General features: G+C 38.6%; 1 non-coding gene across 1 annotated transcript; it reads left to right on the top strand.

The window, feature by feature from the left end:
* The first annotated feature begins 8,957 nt into the window (after positions 1–8,957).
* Positions 8,958–9,062, top strand: LOC131515569 (U6 spliceosomal RNA). Its single transcript, XR_009263637.1, has one exon. It is a non-coding gene; the product is annotated as a U6 spliceosomal RNA (small nuclear RNA).
* Positions 9,063–11,955: the final 2,893 nt, after the last annotated feature.

Raw genomic sequence — 11,955 nt, 5'->3', positions numbered from 1 at the left:
TTGCAACAGACAAGTCATACAATTATGAGGTGGTACTATAACACCAAAGTGAACTTTTAATGATTTTGTTGCTAGGTGAAGTATCTCTCCTTAAGCCTCTATCTCTTATGTCTTCATTACATCTAACAGCATAAATAAATAAATAATAAATAAATAAATAAATAAATAAATAAATAAATCTACATAACAATGTCCATGTTCTTCACTATGTTCTTTATCTGAATGATGCTAGCCAGAAGGAGTTAGTACTCTACCTGCTTGAACTTTGCTCCAGACCACCTGTTCTCTCCGTCCTGGGAAGGGCTGCTTTTGATTACAGCACTCCTTGGGCCTGCCAGGATTTCGGCAGCCCCGGCTCATAGTTGATTCCAGGGCAGACTGTTCTGAGCATGACCTGCTGGCATCCCAACACTGTGTGTGACTACATGCTGATCTGCCCAAAACATTTTTTGACTTTCTCCCAGGCCGCCTACACTGCCACTGCCTCTTCCTCCTCCTCCTTATTGCCTAATCAGTGCTTAAAGGATTTATTTCCCTATCATTAGCCCAAATGTTAGAAATGTGTTGCTGCCATATCAACCAGCCTTTGTCTATACTCTGTATCAAGTCTGAAATTTGTTTGAAGCATATTTCAGTCCTTATTTCCATATGGTTCTTCACTTGTCTAAGACAGGAGATAAAATTCACCACCAACCTATTTGAAGTATCCAGTTGTATAAATGCCTCAGGTTTTCCTTCACCATTAAGTCACTGAGCTTTTCCAGGCATCTGAAAATATACACATGTGACTTCTCCATGATTTGTAATCATTAGTAACCTGAAAAATACCACGTTGTTATGGTATCTTTAGATGAGAAGTATGGTGGGTCCATGGGGTTGATAGGAGGTAGTTGGGTGTCACTTCATTTTATAGATCAGTTGATCAATTAATTTAAAGATTTTATTTATTTATTTTGAAAGAGAGAGAGAGAGAGAGAGAGACACTGCAAGTGGGGGAGGGGCAGAGAGAGGGGAAGAATCCCAAGCAGGATCCACACTGTCAGTATAGAGCCCAACTCTGAGCGGAGCACAGAACTCAGGACTGTGAGATCATGACCTGAGATGAAATCAAGAGTTGGATGCTTAACTGACTGAGCCACCCAGGTGCCTCTAGGTTTATTCTTTTAGAGAAGAAGTCACAAACTGAAAAGTCAGTGTGGTAGGATGGGAATAAAGGTGGGAGTTTAGGGTGTAGGGAGCTGTATGATGAGGTATACGAATGAAGACAGTCCGCTTTGTAAATGTATATCATAGCAGCATTATTATAACCCCAAACAAACCCTGAAACCTCAGTTCCTTTTATTATTATTTATTTCTATTTCATCACACTTGATTTTTCCTTGTAGATGTCATAGTTCGTATAGAGGTTTGTTTTCTAATAATGTCTTAAGTTGAATGCCTTCAACTTAAAACATGCTTTATATTAAACCTATAGAGATAGGGATGCCTGGGTGGCTTAGTTGGTTAAGCGTCCAACTTCAGCTCCGGTCATGATCTCCCAGTTTGTGGCGTCGAGCTCCACATTGGGCTCTGTGCTGACAGCTCAGAGCCTGGAGCCTGCTTCGGATTCTGTGTTCTCTCTACCCCTCCCCCACTTGCTCTCTCTCTCTCTCTCTCACTCTCTCTCTTTCTCTCAAAAATAAACATTAAAAGACAGAGAGAGAGAGAAAGAGGGAGAGAGAGAGAGAATAAACCCGTAGGGATGATTTTTTACTTCCACCAAAGTATATACTCTTATCTCATTTTTTACAAAATCTATGAGGAATCCTATGTTTCATTTTTCTACCTTTGATGTAGGCATGAATGCAAAGACATATTTCTGTATTCTAAGAAAATCAGCAGCACAAGTATAAATGATAAATGGCAGTTCACACTGGGTTTGTGAGTTAGAGAGAAAATGGAAAGTGGTTATTATTGGATTGAATTGGAGACAGGAAGCAGCATCTAAAGGAGGCATTGCCACTTAGCTCTGGATGTGTCATGTGGGAATGTCAGAATATGGGCCAAGCTTTGCCAGATCTTCTGATTTTTCATGAAAGGTTGGATATTTGGATAAAAATCTTCTGATCCAAATATGGGCTACCAAGTCAACTTATAAACAAATGTGTGGGTCAAACGAAGCACAGTGCAGGCGATATATGGATGAGGGCTGCCTATTGGGGATCTTGGCTTAGAGCATGTATCTATATCTGAATATGGAAGGTTATGAGAAAGAATTTTAGTTCTTAGCTTTTCTACATAATTATGATGCATATTGTTATTTTCAGCTAACACTGAGCAATTATAACCAAGGAAAATTTTCCAGAGACAGAATGAGACTCAAATAGGGAAGTGACATCCTAAGGACTTGTGTGAAAGAAATCCATGTGGCATATGCAGAGGAATAAATGGAATGAGAAGGACCTGGACCCCAGTCTGAAAGACAATAAGAGACTCCATTCAACCACATTGGCCAAGGGTCTTTTCATTTGTTACATGGTGATGAGAAATTAAAAATTGATATGAAATCTGTTGTGATCTATTTCTCTCAGAAAATTATGTATGTGGGAGGTATGTGGTTGGGGCAGGAGACCAGAGCTACTGCAGATGAGATGTTGGTCAAGGACTAAACTTAAGCATGAGCTGGAGTTGGGAGTCTCAGTAAGAGATCTTGTGATGGAAGGTCTAATGTGGCCTCCCCTCAATTGAGTCCAGGACAATGTGTCAAACTTTCTTTCCCGGAGCACAGCTAATTGGTGGACTTGGCTAAACTGGGAGGTCCCATCCTTTACCACATCCTGACTGGTAGAAATACCAACACTTTGAAAAGATAGTCTGGAATTGAACATAATTTTCAAGGAGAGAGCTGCCTTTTTGCCTTTACTGGTTGGTGGAATAAGAGGCTTCTCCTAAAATAGTGGGTTGTAGATATATATGTGGTCTTGCACTAGTATCTATGGGTGTTCCATAAATTTATCCTTGAATCTCTCTGGGAACCTGACAGAGGTAAGAGATTCCATTGATTCATGAAGATGGTAGTTTTGAGTGCCTCTATTAAGCACCTAATGTTGAAGTACTTCAGACATCACTAAAATCCAGTCTATTTTCTCCTGAGGAACTTTAGAATCTTGATACATTTCTCTACCAGCTGTCCCCACCCCCATCTCTATTTTTTTTTTTTTTTGAGAGAGAGAAAGAGAGAAGGCACATGCACATGCATGTGCATAAGCGGGGAAGGGGCAGAAGGAGAGAGAGAGTCTTAAGCAGGCTTCACGCTCACCAGGGAGCTCTATGAGGGGCTCTATCTCAATGAGGGGCTTGATCTCACTGACTGTTGGTTGAATCATGACCTGAATTGAAATCAAGAGTCAGTTGCTTAACTGGGTGCTGCCTCCAACTCTAGTTTTTAATAAATTCTCAACCAAGAAGGGGTCAAGCCTGATTGAGTCAGGTGTGAACTAATGGGCTGGTGTTTGGAATAGGTTTCTTAGGGAACTAGAATAAGGTTTCTCACTGGACACAAGAATTGATAAGATTGTGCACCATCAAAGCTGTAAAAAATTACAAAGAGGAGGTGAATTAGGAAGATTGCTAAATCTGTGGCTGCAGAGGCAGGAAATAAGTTGGAATTTGAGGATTAGAGATGGAGAAACAGAAAAAATCCTGGATCAAATTGGGGTGTGATTGAGTGGAAGAGTAAGAATGATTCTGATCAATTGCTTAGAAGAGTGTGACAAAACCTGTCGGTGGGCACTGCAAGAAAATCTGCTAGAAAAACCTTCCTGGAGCACTATTTAGAATGTCAGTTGTTTAATGGTAGTTTACATTACATTACTTCCCACATTACAGCGTCAAATGCACATTTTGCATGAATTTTTAAGACAAAACGTAGGACTTCAAAGACAATTTACCCTTGCCTAGGCTGCTTTGGGTTGTGCTAAAGCCATCAGGGTGGCATGCCCAGTCTCTCTCCTTTGTTATTATAAAGGATATTTCAGTGGGAAAGTCTGAGAGTCAAGGGAGGAACATCAAAGAGTGGTCTAGGCTTGCTCTAATGGGCAGTAGGTGCATGGTCATGTGGATGGATCAGATGATTTTAAAGGCCAAGGAATGAAACGTTTTTGTTTTTTTTTTAATTAAAAAAAATTTTTTTAACATTTATTTATTTTTGAGACAGAGAGAGACAGAGCATGAACGGTGGAGGGTCAGAGAGAGAGGGAGACACAGAATCTGAAGCAGGCTCCATGCTCTGAGCTGTCAGCACAAAGCCCGACACGGGGCTCGAACACACAGACCGCGAGATCATGACCCGAGCTGAAGTCGGCCGCTTAACCGACTGAGCCACCCAGGCGCCCCAAAAGTGGTACTTTTTAAACAGTGAGTTACAATGGTTTAACAGTACATGAAACCATTTAAGGGCATTGTTACTCGTGTTGGAAAAAAAAGAGAAACAAATTAAAAAATTCACATTTTTAGCATTTTTTGTGAATATTTTGTTATATGAGGTGACTGCAATGGGTTGTAATGTATAACATATTTACTGTGGATTGTGCTAAAAAATTAAGTCACTATTCTAAAATTTTTTTTTAGTTTAAGTAAAACTGTTCCTTGGTTAAGTAAATTTGACCCTGTAAACAAATTTAAAGTCTTTTAACAATTTTAACAAGAATTTTTTCTTTTTTTAAATTAAAAAAATATTTTTAATGTTTATTTATTCCTGAGAGATAGAAAGAGACAGCGTGAGCAGGGGAAGGACAGAGAGAAAGGGAGACACAGAATCTGAAGCAGGCTTCAGGCTCCAAGCTTCAGCACAGAGCCTGATGTAGGGCTCGAATCCATGAACTGCGAAATCATGACCTGAGCCAAAGTTGGACATTTAACCAATTGAGCCACCCAGGAGCCCAAGTATTTTTTTGAACAATAAATATGCTAATGCAAATTAGAAACATCAAGCTCATTTTTTTTTTTTTTAAGGTTTATGGCTTATCAGAGCAAGGAAACCAGTGGAAATAAAAATGCCCTAGTACAGCACAAGATGTCACAGGTCTCTAGCATCTTTACACATTTATTTTTGGGGGTTAAAATAAATACATGTGTTTAAACATCTCTTAAAGAATAAAGGAATCATGTTTTCAACAGATAATTTTCTTAATACATTTTATGACTCCCCATCGTGTCTTAAATCTTAGTGTTCCTGCTCCACAGACTTTTTCTAGGTCTTTGATTTTTACTTTTATTTCTGACAGTGATATTTGCAGCATTACCTCCCAGCATCTGGCTTGGCTTTTAGTAAGGATTATGTAGAGTTTTTCCTTCCTGATTACCCCTCTTCTCAGTATCAAAGCCTAAAGATGCAATCAAATCAGAAAAACAGCAGCCTTTATTTCTTAGGACATTTGCACTTCTGAAGACAGCACACTGGTGCATACCAAGTTCCTAGTTCCTCTGCTCAGCTCAGGAACATTCCTTCTGGACACTTTCTCACATGTACATTCAATAAAATCATTGAAAAGTGATAGTAGGGCAAACCAAGAATTCTATAACAATAATGACTTAAAAGGAATAATATAATATTTATGTGTCTCCTGGCCCCACCCCCATCCCAAATTCATGTGTTGAATTCCTAACCTCCAATGTGACTTTATTTGGAGATAGGGACTCAAAAAAAAGGTAATTAAGGTTAATGAGGTCATAAGTGTGGGGCCTTAATCCAAGAGGACTGCTGTCCTTATAAGAAGAGGGAGAGACACTAGGGTGGTTCATGCACAGAGAAGAAGCCATTTGAGGACACTGGAAGAGGGTGGCGGTCTGCCAGCCAAGGAGAGAGAGGTCAGAGGAAAAATCAAACCCGCTGACACCTTGATCTTGGACTTCCAGCCTCCAGAAATGTGAGAAAATTTATTCTTCTTGTTGAAGGTACTCAATATGTGTGTGTGTGTGTGTGTGTGTGTGTTTATGGCAACTCTTGCAAACTAATACATTGATTGTGTTTCCTTTTTGCTGTGTGTTCTACAAAACTCAGAACCAAACATGAATTTCATATAAACCATACTGTTGTTTCTCATCGTTCACATGTTTTTGGCCTTTCTTTTGTGACACAGATTTTTTCTATTTAAATTTTATTAGCTTATTATTTGTTTTCATTGTTTACTGCCTGAAAGCCTTGCAGGACAGAACCAGGACAAAGAAATAAATAGCACTTTAAATGAATTCTTTGTCCTTATAAGTTCTTCTCCTCTTTTACAGGCTTACCTTCTCAGTGTCCTGTGCTGGTCCCTTTTCATTTTCTAGACCCTTTAATGTTGGAGTTCTGCAGGGCTCAAACTTAACTTTGTCCTGTGTAAACTGGCTCCCTGCAGGATCTCCGTCAGTCTCCGGAAACTTTAAGTACGAGCTATATATACATTCAGCCTAAACTGTTCCCCTGAACTCCTCACACAAATATCCAACTGTTTATTCAATATCTTCACCTGGATGTCTAACAGGCATCTCATATTTAATCTGTCCAAAGCCAAGCCAAGCTCCTAATTCTTCTCATCCCTTCCTAGGGTTTTGATAAACGCCATCTTGGTCTTGTCCATCCCAGTAAACAGCGACTCATCCTTCCAGTTGTCTAAACCTAAAACCTTGGAGTCAACTTTGACTTTCCTTTCTTTCATCTCCAATTTTAAGTTTCATCTGAACTGTTGACATTTTACTCATCATCGTCTGAAGTTTAGGATGTCCATCAACAAACAATAAATCAAGCCCTGATTTGATGCATTTATCAAATTTCCTGGTGTAAATATTCCCACCATGGCCAACCAGTTTCAGACTTCTAGAGTGCTGTTATTTATTTATTTATTTATTATTTTTTGATTTTTAAAAATGTTTTATTTATTTTTGAGAGAGAGAGGGACTAGCAGAGAGTGTACCTAATGTGGGGCTCCAACTCATGAAGTGAGATCGTGACCTGAGCCTGAGTCTGAGGCTCACCCAAGGGAGCCATCCAGACACCCCTACAGTGCTGTTATTTAAGATGGAGTTGGGAAGACACTACAGCAGTAGCACTCCCTTACATAGCATTTCTACCATTCAGATTCAGGAGGCATGCATAACCTTAAAAGCATGGATAATAATAAAATGTAGCCAAATAGTTAGGAAGTGATTAGTTTTAAATATTTATTACCTTTGTTTGTATGAAATTAATTTAATTTTAGGTTGATAGAATTTAATTTTTAGTGACGACTGTTTTACAACTGGCTTGCAAAATTCCTGGAAACTTAAATAATTGCTTTTGTGAGCTGGCAAGAGTGGGCTCTGGTACAATACTGGCAATTTTGCTTATCATCCTGTATCAAATGGCTATCCCCTTCCAATCACTCTTTATCCTCCTTATCCTGCTATATTTTTCTCCATTAGTATTTAACACACACACACACACACACACACACACACATTTTTTTTTTCTTGGCACTGAAACTTGAGGGATGTAAAATTTGCTTATTTTGTTCACTTCTGTATCCCCAGTGCTTAGAACAGGTCTTGCACAGCCTTTAGGTGCTTATGTATTGAAAGAATGGATGACTTTATTAATATTTTGTTCAAAATGGATATTAGCTTGTTATGGAAAAAAGCAAAGAACTGGGAATCAGAATACTATTCTGTGCAGTCGCTGCATGCAACAGTTACTCTCACAACTTCCCTATGAGGGAAGTATTATTATTATTACCATTTTACAGATGAGGCAACAAGGCACAGCTTTGCCCAATGACAAATAGCAGATAAACAACACAGCCAGGATTCACACTCTGACATTTTGGTTCCAGAAACAACACAATAAAGAAAAAGGTTATTTTTTTTTTAATTGTTGAAAAATTTAAAAATGTACAGAAGTAGATGGAATAGAATAATGAAATTCAAATATCCATCATCCAACTTTAATATTTATCAACTCATGGCCAATTTCTTTTCATCTATACTCCTTTTCCTGACTACATTATTTTGAAAGTAATCCAAATAATGATTTTATTAATATTTCCATGTTTATCTCTAAAAAATAAATACTAATCCACATTCTGGTTGGAAATTTTGTACTATCCATTTTTGGCCTAGTGTTTGTGGGTGCTATTTAATTTTTTCTGAAATAAAATTTCCTCATCTGCAGAATGGATACACTATTTTTTCTTGAATATTGATTAAAGCAATATATTCAAAACACTTCGTTCAACTACAAAACATTATATAAAGGTTGGGTTTTCAACTCCTATGTCATTACCCACATTGTGCTATTCACACCCTTAAAGGCTCTACATCAAAGCCTAGGTTGGCTGAGTACAGACAAGCATGACCTGCTTTTTCCCAGCAATGTGGTTTCTCAAATAACATCATGCCTCATAAATACGCCAGAGTTCTTACAGAGAGTCAGCAGTTACATGGAATGTATCAGTCCTTACAAGACTGCAAAGCCTTAAGAGAAAACAATAAAGTATTACTTTTATATTATAATAAAGAAAAGCTGTTGAGCATCATAAATATTTACAAGAATCTATCACAACTTGCTTCCCAAATAAGAGTCTAAATGTATGTAACATTGTACAAGGGTGAGAGACAGAACAAAATGAGAGGCACACCTTCATGGAGCCTCAATTGTATTCCATCATAAATAACATAAAACATTCTTTTAAATAACAATCATATCAACATACACTTTTAGAGTTCTTAATATGTGTCCAGCACTGTTGCAAATGTTTTTGAATATTAGCTCATTTAACACTCACAACTCTATGAGGTAGATGCAATTATCTCCATCTGGCGGTTGGGGAAACAGAGGTACAATGAGGTTAAGAAATTTGTCAGTGTCAGAGAGCAAGTAGTGGGGAAGCCATCATTTAAATTCAGGTGTCTGCTTTAGAGCAGCTTCTGCTGCTGTGCTATTTCTCCTATCAAAAGAAAAAGGAGGGCTCACTTCAGCAGCACCTATACTAAAATTGGAACTACACAGAAGATTAGCATGAGCCCTGTGCAAGGATCACACGCAAATTCATGAAGCATTCCGTATTTTTCTGGATTGATGCCAAGTTCAGAGTATTTGTGGTAGTCATGCTCCGCTGTTAAGTTAGAATATTTGGGTGAGAGGTCATATATCATGGTTTACTAAATAAATGACTTTGGGTAAATAAAAGATAAAAAAAAAAAAAAAAGGAAGACGAAGCAGAAGAAAGAGAAAGGAAAAAGGAACCAATAAAGCAATGGCTTTCAAACATCTAGGTATTCAAGTACTCCCTTTGCAATTCTTATTCATAAAAAATATTCAGGAAATCAACACACTGGTCAGTTGCTTATATTTTCTTCTAAGACACACTTGAAAATAAATTCATATTTACTAAAATAAAAAGAAATACAGGTGACCCTTGAACAAGATGAAGGTTAGGGGCACCAGGCTCCATGCAGTTGAAAATCTGTGTATTACTTTGGACTCCCCAAAACTTAACTACTAATAATCTGCTGTTGACTGGACACCTTACTGATAATATAACCAGATTAACACATATTTTGTTTGGTCTGTATATGACATACTGTGTTCCTTTTTTAAAATATGTATTTTTTAATGTTTATTTTTTATTTTGGAGAGAGAGAGAGAGACAGAGCGTGAACAGAGGAGGGACACGGAGAGAGGGAAACACAGAATCCAAAGCAGGCTCCAGGCTCTGAGCTGTCAGCACAGAGCCTGACATGGGGCTCAAACCCACGAACCATGAAATCATGACCTGAGCTGAAGTTGGATGCTTAACTGACTGAGCCACCCAGGTGCCCAACATACTGTATTCTTAACAATAAAATAAGCTAGAGAAAATAAAATGTTATTGAAAAAATCATAAGGAAGAGAAAATACATTTACAGTACTGTAAAAAATATGCATATAAGTGAGCTCATGCAGTTCAAACCTGTGTTGTTCAAGGGCCACCTGTATATTTACATGTACTTCATTCCAGATGATCTCATTTATCATGATCTTGGACGCATTGGATTATGGAATAGACTGCAGCAAAACTGAAACAAATCAGTAATTAAGGTGGCAAAATTTGAATTCATGGCAAGTGTGTTGTGTAGAGTTGGGCCTTCTGGGCACATTATTCTGCTGTCAGAAATGTGTGTAAGAAGTGTGAAATAAGCTGATTAGGGACTGAGGCTTAGAAAACAAAAAACAGGGGCACCTGGGTTTCTCAGTCAATTAAGTGTCTGATTTCGGCTCAGGTCATGATCTCATGGTTTGTGAGTTCTAGCCCCACGTCGGGCTCTGTGCTGACAGCTCAGAGCCTGGAGCCTGTTTCAGATTCTATGTCTTTCTCTCTCTCTCTCTCTCTCTCTCTCTCTCTCTCTCTCTCTCCCACCCCTCCCCCCACTCCCGCTCTGTCTCTCAAAATGAATAAATGTTAAAAAAATTAAAAAAAAAACCGAAAGACAAAATCTAGGGATACATATCTGTAAGCAGTGGATATTGGTCATGGGGTTTCTCAGGAGTTCTTATTTCCTGACACTAGGGATACACCCTGAATAACAGTCCTTATTCTCAAGTACCTCAGAGCCTACTGGACAAGACAGATCTGTAGATATTTTAGAGCAACGTGATATGGAGTTCGAGAGGGATTTGCAAAGATAGTAAGTTTGTAGGGTAAGAAGTGTTCCTGTTCTGTCTGGGAGAATAAGAAGTGGCTTATTTATGACTTTTAGAGAAAATGTGGAAGAAAGAGAAAGACTTTGAATCTTGCAGAAGGGTAAGAAGGGAAAAGCCTAACAGTGCCATTAGTCAATCGCACGGAGGAAAAAAAAAATTGCAGCTAAGGGATCTATGCCAATACATGCAGAACATGTGTCCATGTTGAATCTTTTGTCTCCACAGCTCAAACTCCCTTGACTTTTACACTTAAGAATTGGAGATGGAGCTAGAATTGTGTTTGCTTCAAGAGCCTATCATGTTTGGGCTTGTCTTATGACGAAGTGATGTGGGGCTACCAAGACTGCCTGACACTGAGACAGTATAATGTCATGTTTAGGAAATAACATATTTGGAATACAAATCACTAGAAAGTAGAGAAGCTTGCATATTAATCTTTGGGGTTTTGGGGTCTGGAGACCAGATTTAATTCTGGGCTCTATCTCTTGCCAACTGTGACATGTGGGTAATTAATTTAATTTCTTGATGCCTTTGTGTTTTCATTTGTAAAACTGGTGGCACCACCAACTTGGGGGGTGGTTATAAAGATTAAATTAGATCATGTGTATGTAGAACACATTCTGGCAACAAAGAACTTCATGGAAAATAACTTGTTATGTGGGAAAAGTTACCACTGTTGGTTAGATTATGTGTGGGTTGGGAATGGCCAGCCAATGTTTTGAGGGAGGAATTATCCTCTAGTTTAGGTTCTTGGAATTCAGGTTTAAATTCCAGGATGAGGGAGTACAAATGGAGGACAAGTGGAAGTCAAAAAAGCAGAGGTATCTATACTTCCTGATGGCAGTGGCAGTGGTGCCAGTAGCTATAGAAGTTCAAGCTCCATTGGGGAACACTTGGCCCCTTCAATACCAGGCATTCAGTGTAAACTTCAGTGGGCTACAGTAGTGTGCATGCTTTTGTGTGGGACAGTAGAGACCCCCTCAGTAAACCCCATTCTGGCTACTGCATTGGATGTCAAGGGCGACAGGAGACATCACTTCAGTAAGCTAGAACAGAAGAGTACAGCCAATACAATATTCAGAAGAACACATTCTTAATTTTTTTGGTGGCTCAGTTTTCCCCAGAGCATGCTAGGACAGAACCAGAAAAATCCTGATGCTTGATTACCATTGTGATTATTTTTTTCCCTTGGGCTGGTGTGTTCCGGGAAACATAGTTTCCACTTAAGTAATAGTGGAAAGGAAGGAAGTAAGAAGATTTCTCCTAATAATAGAAATGAA

The sequence above is a fragment of the Neofelis nebulosa genome, chromosome 6 (assembly GCF_028018385.1).
Source record: "Neofelis nebulosa isolate mNeoNeb1 chromosome 6, mNeoNeb1.pri, whole genome shotgun sequence".
In the NCBI taxonomy this organism is placed as follows: Eukaryota; Metazoa; Chordata; class Mammalia; order Carnivora; family Felidae; genus Neofelis; species Neofelis nebulosa.
This window is presented reverse-complemented; position numbering and strand designations above follow the sequence as displayed.